This window comes from Tasmannia lanceolata, unplaced genomic scaffold, assembly GCF_043159265.1.
Source record: "Tasmannia lanceolata isolate RefF3 unplaced genomic scaffold, GAP_Taslan_0.1 ptg000038l, whole genome shotgun sequence".
NCBI classification, from domain to species: domain Eukaryota; kingdom Viridiplantae; phylum Streptophyta; class Magnoliopsida; order Canellales; family Winteraceae; genus Tasmannia; species Tasmannia lanceolata.
Window position 1 is genome coordinate 690,001 of NW_027518715.1, and position 7,500 is coordinate 697,500.

Below are 7,500 nucleotides of genomic sequence, written 5' to 3' on the forward strand. Positions count from 1 at the left end.
AAGCAATGCACACAAGCCTTGCACACTAGCCTTGCACACAAGCCTTGGACACTAGCCTTGCACACAAGCCATGCGTACAAGCCTTGGGCAGTGGCCCTGCACACAAGCCTTGGGCACTAGCCTTGGACACTAGCCTTGCACACAGTCCTTGCACACTAGGCATGCTTGGGGGGCAGATCCAGCATCAAGTGGACGGGTCTAGGCATTCTTGGGCTCAGATCCCGCATCGTCTCGTCGCGTCTTCAGAAGTCGTCGCTAACAGCACCTTTGGTTGCCACTGGTGGTTAGGCTGGTTGGTTGCGCAAACCCTATAGGAGGGTGGCATGCTGGTGGGCGTTTTTGCCCGGATAGGCACTAGAATGTGCAGATTTTGGGCGGTTTTGCTTGGATAGGCTAAGGAATGGGCATGCTTTGGGCGTTTTTGCCCGGATAGGCACCGGAATGCTTGGCCTTGGCTTGTCCTAGCAAGGCATTGCTGGGTTGGGCTCCCTTGGCCTTTTGGGCGCCTTGGACGATGTCTTGCGAAGACCATGGGCACAAGGCCATGGCATATGGTGAGGAAAGGACCACGGTTGCCAAGGTTAGGCACCGGAATGCTTGGCCTTGGCTTGCCCTAGCAGGGCATTGCTGGGTTGGGCTCCCTTGGCCTTTTGGGCGCCTTGGACGATGTCTTGCGAATACCATGGGCACAAGGCCATGGCATATGGTGAGGAAAGGACCACGGTTGCCAAGGTTAGGCACCGGAATGCTTGGCCTTGGCTTGCCAAAGCAGGGCATTGCTGGGTTGGGCTCCCTTGGCCTTCCGGGCGCCTTGGACACTGTCTTGGGAAGACCATGGGCACAAGGCCATGGCATATGGTGGGGAATGGACCACGGTTGCCAAGGCTAGGCATATAGAGAGGAATCGCATTTTTGCCCGGATAGGCACCGGAATGCTTGGCCTTGGCTTGCCATAGCAGGGCATTGCTGGGTTGGGCTCCCTTGGCCTTCCGGGGGCCTTGGACGCTGTCTTGGGAAGACCATGGGCACAAGGCCATGGCATATAGTGAGGAATGGACCACGGTTGCCAAGGCTAGGCATATAGAGAGGAATGGACCACGGTTGCCAAGGTTGCGCAAGTTTTGGGCATTTTTTGCCCGGATATGCCCAAGTATGCCCCGATAGGCCCGTTACGCCCCGGTATGAACGCGTATGCCCGGATAGACTCGGTATGCCTTGGGATACATGCGTATGCCCCGATAGGCTTGGTACGCCCCGATATGCGCACGTGTGCCCCAGTAGGGCTCGGTATGCCCCGATATGCACACGTGTGCCCCAATAGGGGTCGGTATGCCCCGGTAGGTACGCGTGTGCCCCGTAATGCACGTTTCGCAGATCTCCCCGCATGTCCCGCCCCTATATGTAATACTTACTTACTTACTTACTTTCTTTCTTTCTTGCTTGCAACGGTTGGGAGTGCCCGGCATGCCCCGCTGCAGAGACCAAGGGCGCAATGACTTGGCACCGCGGATGCCGGGACTCCGGCACTTCCCGTGGCACTGATGGTTGGTTCCAAAGACAAAAGGCCGTGCAAGGCCACCGCACCGCGGATGATTTTGCTCGTGCTGGCGCCGTTGTGTGGCCAAAGAACATGCGCGAATGCTCGTGTCGGAAGGGTTGGTGTCCTGGCCCCGTCGGGTGTCACGAATGCTCGGTTGCGAAGACCATGGGACCAGAGCCATGGCACGTCGGATGATGGCTCCAGCTGGCGCCCCGGCACTTTCTGTGGCATTGATGCTCGGTTTCAAAGACAAACATGCGCAGGGCCAGGGAACCGCGGATGACTGCTCGTGCTGGCCTCGTTGGGCGGCATTGATGGTCGGTTGCAAAGAAAATGCGCGATTACTCGTGTCGGGGCCTGGCAAGCCAAGGCCAAGCGAGCCATGGCAACGCGGATGATGGCTCGCTAGTGCTGGCGCCGTGCACAGTGGCCTCGCACACTCGCTCTGCACGCTTCCCTTGCACGCAGCCTTGCACACTAGCCTCGCATGCGAGCCTTGCACCCTAGCCATGCAAACTAGCCTTGCACGCTAGCCATGCACACAAGCCGTGCACATTAGCCATGCGCACAAGCCCCGCACACTAGCCTTGCGCACAACCCTTGCACACAAGCCATGCACTCGAGCAATGCACACAAGCCTTGCACTCAAGCAATGCACACAAGCCCTGGACACTAGCCTTGCACACGGGCCTGGCACACAAGCCTTGGGCACTAGCCTTGCGCACTAGCGTTCCACATGAGCCTTGCACACTAGCCTTGGACACTAGCCTTGCACACAGGCCTTGCACACTAGGCATGCTTGGCCTTGGCTTGTCCTAGCAAGGCATTGCTGGGTTGGGCTCCCTTGGCCTTTTGGGCGCCTTGGACGATGTCTTGCGAAGACCATGGGCACAAGGCCATGGCATATGGTGAGGAAAGGACCACGGTTGCCAAGGTTAGGCACCGGAATGCTTGGCCTTGGCTTGCCCTAGCAGGGCATTGCTGGGTTGGGCTCCCTTGGCCTTTTGGGCGCCTTGGACGATGTCTTGCGAAGACCATGGGCACAAGGCCATGGCATATGGTGAGGAAAGGACCACGGTTGCCAAGGTTAGGCACCGGAATGCTTGGCCTTGGCTTGCCAAAGCAGGGCATTGCTGGGTTGGGCTCCCTTGGCCTTCCGGGCGCCTTGGACACTGTCTTGGGAAGACCATGGGCACAAGGCCATGGCATATGGTGGGGAATGGACCACGGTTGCCAAGGCTAGGCATATAGAGAGGAATCGCATTTTTGCCCGGATAGGCACCGGAATGCTTGGCCTTGGCTTGCCATAGCAGGGCATTGCTGGGTTGGGCTCCCTTGGCCTTCCGGGGGCCTTGGACGCTGTCTTGGGAAGACCATGGCCACAAGGCCATGGCATATAGTGAGGAATGGACCACGGTTGCCAAGGCTAGGCATATAGAGAGGAATGGACCACGGTTGCCAAGGTTGCGCAAGTTTTGGGCATTTTTTGCCCGGATATGCCCAAGTATGCCCCGATAGGCCCGTTACGCCCCGGTATGAACGCGTATGCCCGGATAGACTCGGTATGCCTTGGGATACATGCGTATGCCCCGATAGGCTTGGTACGCCCCGATATGCGCACGTGTGCCCCAGTAGGGCTCGGTATGCCCCGGTATGTACGCGTGTGCCCCGATAGGCCCGGTATGCCCCGATATGCACACGTGTGCCCCAATAGGGGTCGGTATGCCCCGGTAGGTACGCGTGTGCCCCGTAATGCACGTTTCGCAGATCTCCCCGCATGTCCCGCCCCTATATGTAATAATTACTTACTTACTTACTTTCTTTCTTGCTTGCTTGCTTGCTTGCAATGGTTGGGAGTGCCCGGCATGCCCCGCTGCAGAGACCAAGGGCGCAATGACTTGGCACCGCGGATGCCGGGACTCCGGCACTTCCCGTGGCACTGATGGTTGGTTCCAAAGACAAAAGGCCGTGCAAGGCCACCGCACCGCGGATGATTTTGCTCGTGCTGGCGCCGTTGTGTGGCCAAAGAACATGCGCGAATGCTCGTGTCGGAAGGGTTGGTGTCCTGGCCCCGTCGGGTGTCACGAATGCTCGGTTGCGAAGACCATGGGACCAGAGCCATGGAACGTCGGATGATGGCTCCAGCTGGCGCCCCGGTACTTTCTGTGGCATTGATGCTCGGTTTCAAAGACAAACGTGCGCAGGGCCAGGGGACCGCGGATGACTGCTCGTGCTGGCCTCGTTGGGCGGCATTGATGGTCGGTTGCAAAGAAAATGCGCGATTGCTCGTGTCGGGGACTGGCAAGCCAAGGCCAAGTGAGCCATGGCAACGCGGATGATGGATCCAGCTGGCGCCTCGGCACTTTCTGTGGCATTGATGCTCGGTTTCAAAGACAAACGTGCGCAGGGCCAGGGGACCGCGGATGACTGCTCGTGCTGGCCTCGTTGGGCGGCATTGATGGTCGGTTGCAAAGAAAATGCGCGATTGCTCGTGTCGGGGCCTGGCAAGCCAAGGCCAAGCGAGCCATGGCAACGCGGATGATGGCTCCAGCTGGCGCCCCGGCACTTTCTGTGGCATTGATGCTCGGTTTCAAGGACAAACGTGCGCAGGGCCAGGGGACCGCGGATGACTGCTCGTGCTGGCCCCGTTGGGCGGCATTGATGGTGTGTTGCAGAGAGCATGTGCGATTGCAAGTGTCGGCCGGGTTTGGGTTCCCTTAGGCTTTCGGGCGCCTTGGACGCTGTCTTGCGAAGACCATGGGCACAAGGCCCCGTCCTGGCCCCTTGTTCGATTCGCTCTCGTCTTGCACTTGCTTCCAAGGTCCTCCATGTCCTTCCCCATGGCCTTGCTAGATCCCCCCCATGACGCACGACCTCTGTCCGTTGATTGGTTTTGAGTGCACACCATTCCCGGCTTGGCACCGTGTTGTCGCGTGGGTGGCATTTGGATCGTGCATGCTGGTGGCCTACCTGCCAATGCGCACAAACCTTGAACACTAGCCTTGCGCACGAGCCTTGGACACAAGCCTTGCGCACAAGCCATGCACACAAGCCTTGGACGCTAGCCTTGCACACAAGCCATGCATACAAGCCTTGCTCACAAGCCTTGGGCACTGGCCCATCGCACTAGCCTTGCACACAAGCCTTGCGCACTAGCCTTGGGCACGAGCCTTGCGCACTAGCCTTGGGCACTAGCCTTGCACACAACCCTTGGGCACTAGCCTTGCGCACCAGCCTTGCCCACAAGCCTTGCACACCAGCCTTGCACACTAGCCTTGCATACAAGCCTTGCACACTAGCCTTGCACACAGGCCTTGCGCACTAGCCTTGGGCACTAGCCTTGCGCACTAGCCTTGGGCACTAGCCTTGCACACAGACCTTGGGCACTAGCCTTGCGCACTAAACTTGCCCACGAGCCTTGCACACTAGCCTTGCACGCAGGCCTTGCACGCTAGGCACGCTTGGGCGCGCAGCTCCCGCATCAAGTCGGCGGGTGTAGGCATGGTTGGGCGCAGATCCCGCATCGTCTCGTCGCGTCTGGGCGCAAACCCGTCACGTCTCGTTGCGTCTTCAGAAGTCGTCGCTAACAGCACCTTTGGTTGCCACTGGTGGTTAGGCTGGTTGGTTGCGCAAACCCTATAGGAGGGTGGCAAGCTGGTGGGCGTTTTTGCCAGGATAGGCACTAGAATGTGCAGATTTTGGGCGTTTTTCCTGGATAGGCTAAGGAATGGGCATGCTTTGGGCGTTTTTGCCCGGATAGGCACCGGAATGCTTGGCCTTGGCTTGTCCTAGCAGTGCATTGCTGGGTTGGGCTCCCTTGGCCTTTTGGGCGCCTTGGACGATGTCTTGCGAAGACCATGGGCCATGGCATATGGTGAGGAAAGGACCACGGTTGCCAAGGTTAGGCACCGGAATGCTTGGCCTTGGCTTGCCCTAGCAGGGCATTGCTGGGTTGGGCTCCCTTGGTCTTTTGGGCGCCTTGGACGATGTCTGGCGAAGACCATGGGCACAAGGCCATGGCATATGGTGAGGAAAGGACCACGGTTGCCAAGGTTAGGCACCGCAATGCTTGGCCTTGGCTTGCCAAAGCAGGGCATTGCTGGGTTGGGCTCCCTTGGCCTTCCGGGCGCCTTGGACGCTGTCTTGGGAAGACCATGGGCACAAGGCCATGGCATTTGGTGAGGAATGGACAACGGTTGCCAAGGCTAGGCATATAGAGAGGAATCGCATTTTTGCCCGGATAGGCACCGGAATGCTTGGCCTTGGCTTGCCATAGCAGGGCATTGCTGGGTTGGGCTCCCTTGGCCTTCCGGGCCCCTTGGACGCTGTCTTGGGAAGACCATGGGCACAAGGCCATGGCATATAGTGAGGAATGGACCACGGTTGCCAAGGCTAGGCATATAGAGAGGAATGGACCACGGTTGCCAAGGTTGCGCAAGTTTTGGGCACTTTTTGCCCGTGTATGCCCAAGTATGCCCCAATAGGCCCGTTACGCCCCGGTATGAACGCGTATGCCCGGATAGACTCGGTATGCCTTGGGAGACATGCGTATGCCCCGATAGGCTTGGTACGCCCCGATATGCGCACGTGTGCCCCAGTAGCGCTCGGTATGCCCCGGTATGTACGCGTGTGCCCCGATAGGCCCGGTATGCCCCGATATGCACACGTGTGCCCCAATAGAGGTCGGTATGCCCCGGTAGGTACGCGTGTGCCCCGACATGTCCCGCCCCTATATGTAATACTTACTTACTTACTTACTTTCTTTCTTGCTTGCTTGCTTGCTTGCAATGGTTGGGAGTGCCCGGCATGCCCCGCTGCAGAGACCAAGGGCGCAATGACTTGGCACCGCGGATGCCGGGACTCCGGCACTTCCCGTGGCACTGATGGTTGGTTCCAAAGACAAAAGGCCGTGCAAGGCCACCGCACCGCGGATGATTTTGCTCGTGCTAGCGCCGTTGTGTGGCCAAAGAACATGCGCGAATGCTCGTGTCGGAAGGGTTGGTGTCCTGGCCCCGTCGGGTGTCACGAATGCTCGGTTGCGAAGACCATGGGGCCAAAGCCATGGCACGTCGGATGATGGCTCCAGCTGGCGCCCCGGCACTTTCTGTGGCATTGATGCTCGGTTTCAAAGACAAACGTGCGCAGGGCCGGGGGACCGCAGATGACTGCTCGTGCTGGCCTCGTTGGGCGGCATTGATGGTCGGTTGCAAAGAAAATGCGCGATTGCTCGTGTCGGGGACTGGCAAGCCAAGGCCAAGCGAGCCATGGCAACGCGGATGATGGCTCCAGCTGGCGCCCCGGCACTTTCTGTGGCATTGATGCTCGGTTTCAAAGACAAATGTGCGCAGCGCCAGGGGACCGCGGATGACTGCTAGTGCTGGCCCCGTTGGGCGGCATTGATGGTCGGTTGCAAAGAAAATGCGCGAATGCTCGTGTCGGGGCCTGGCGAGCCAAGGCCAAGCGAGCCATGGCAACGCGGATGATGGCTCCAGCTGGCGCCCCGGCACTTTCTGTGGCATTGATGCTCGGTTTCAAAGATAAACGTGCGCAGGGCCAGGGGAGCGCGGATGACTGCTCGTGCTGGCCCCGTTGGGCGGCATTGATGGTGTGTTGCAGAGAGCATGTGCGATTGCAAGTGTCGGCCGGGTTTGGGTTCCCTTGGGCTTTCGGGCGCCTTGGACGCTGTCTTGCGAAGACCATGGGCACAAGGCCCCGTCCTGGCCCCTTGTTCGATTCGCTCTCGTCTTGCGCTTGCTTCCAAGGTCCTCCATGACCTTCCCCATGGCCTTGCTAGATCCCCCCCATGACGCATGACCTCTGTCCGTTGATTGGTTTTGAGTGCACACCATGCCCGGCTTGGCACCGTGTTGTCGCGTGAGTGGCATTTGGATCGTGCATGCTGGTGGGCTACCTGCCAATGCGCACAAGCCTTGCACACTAGCCTTGCGCACGAGCCTTGC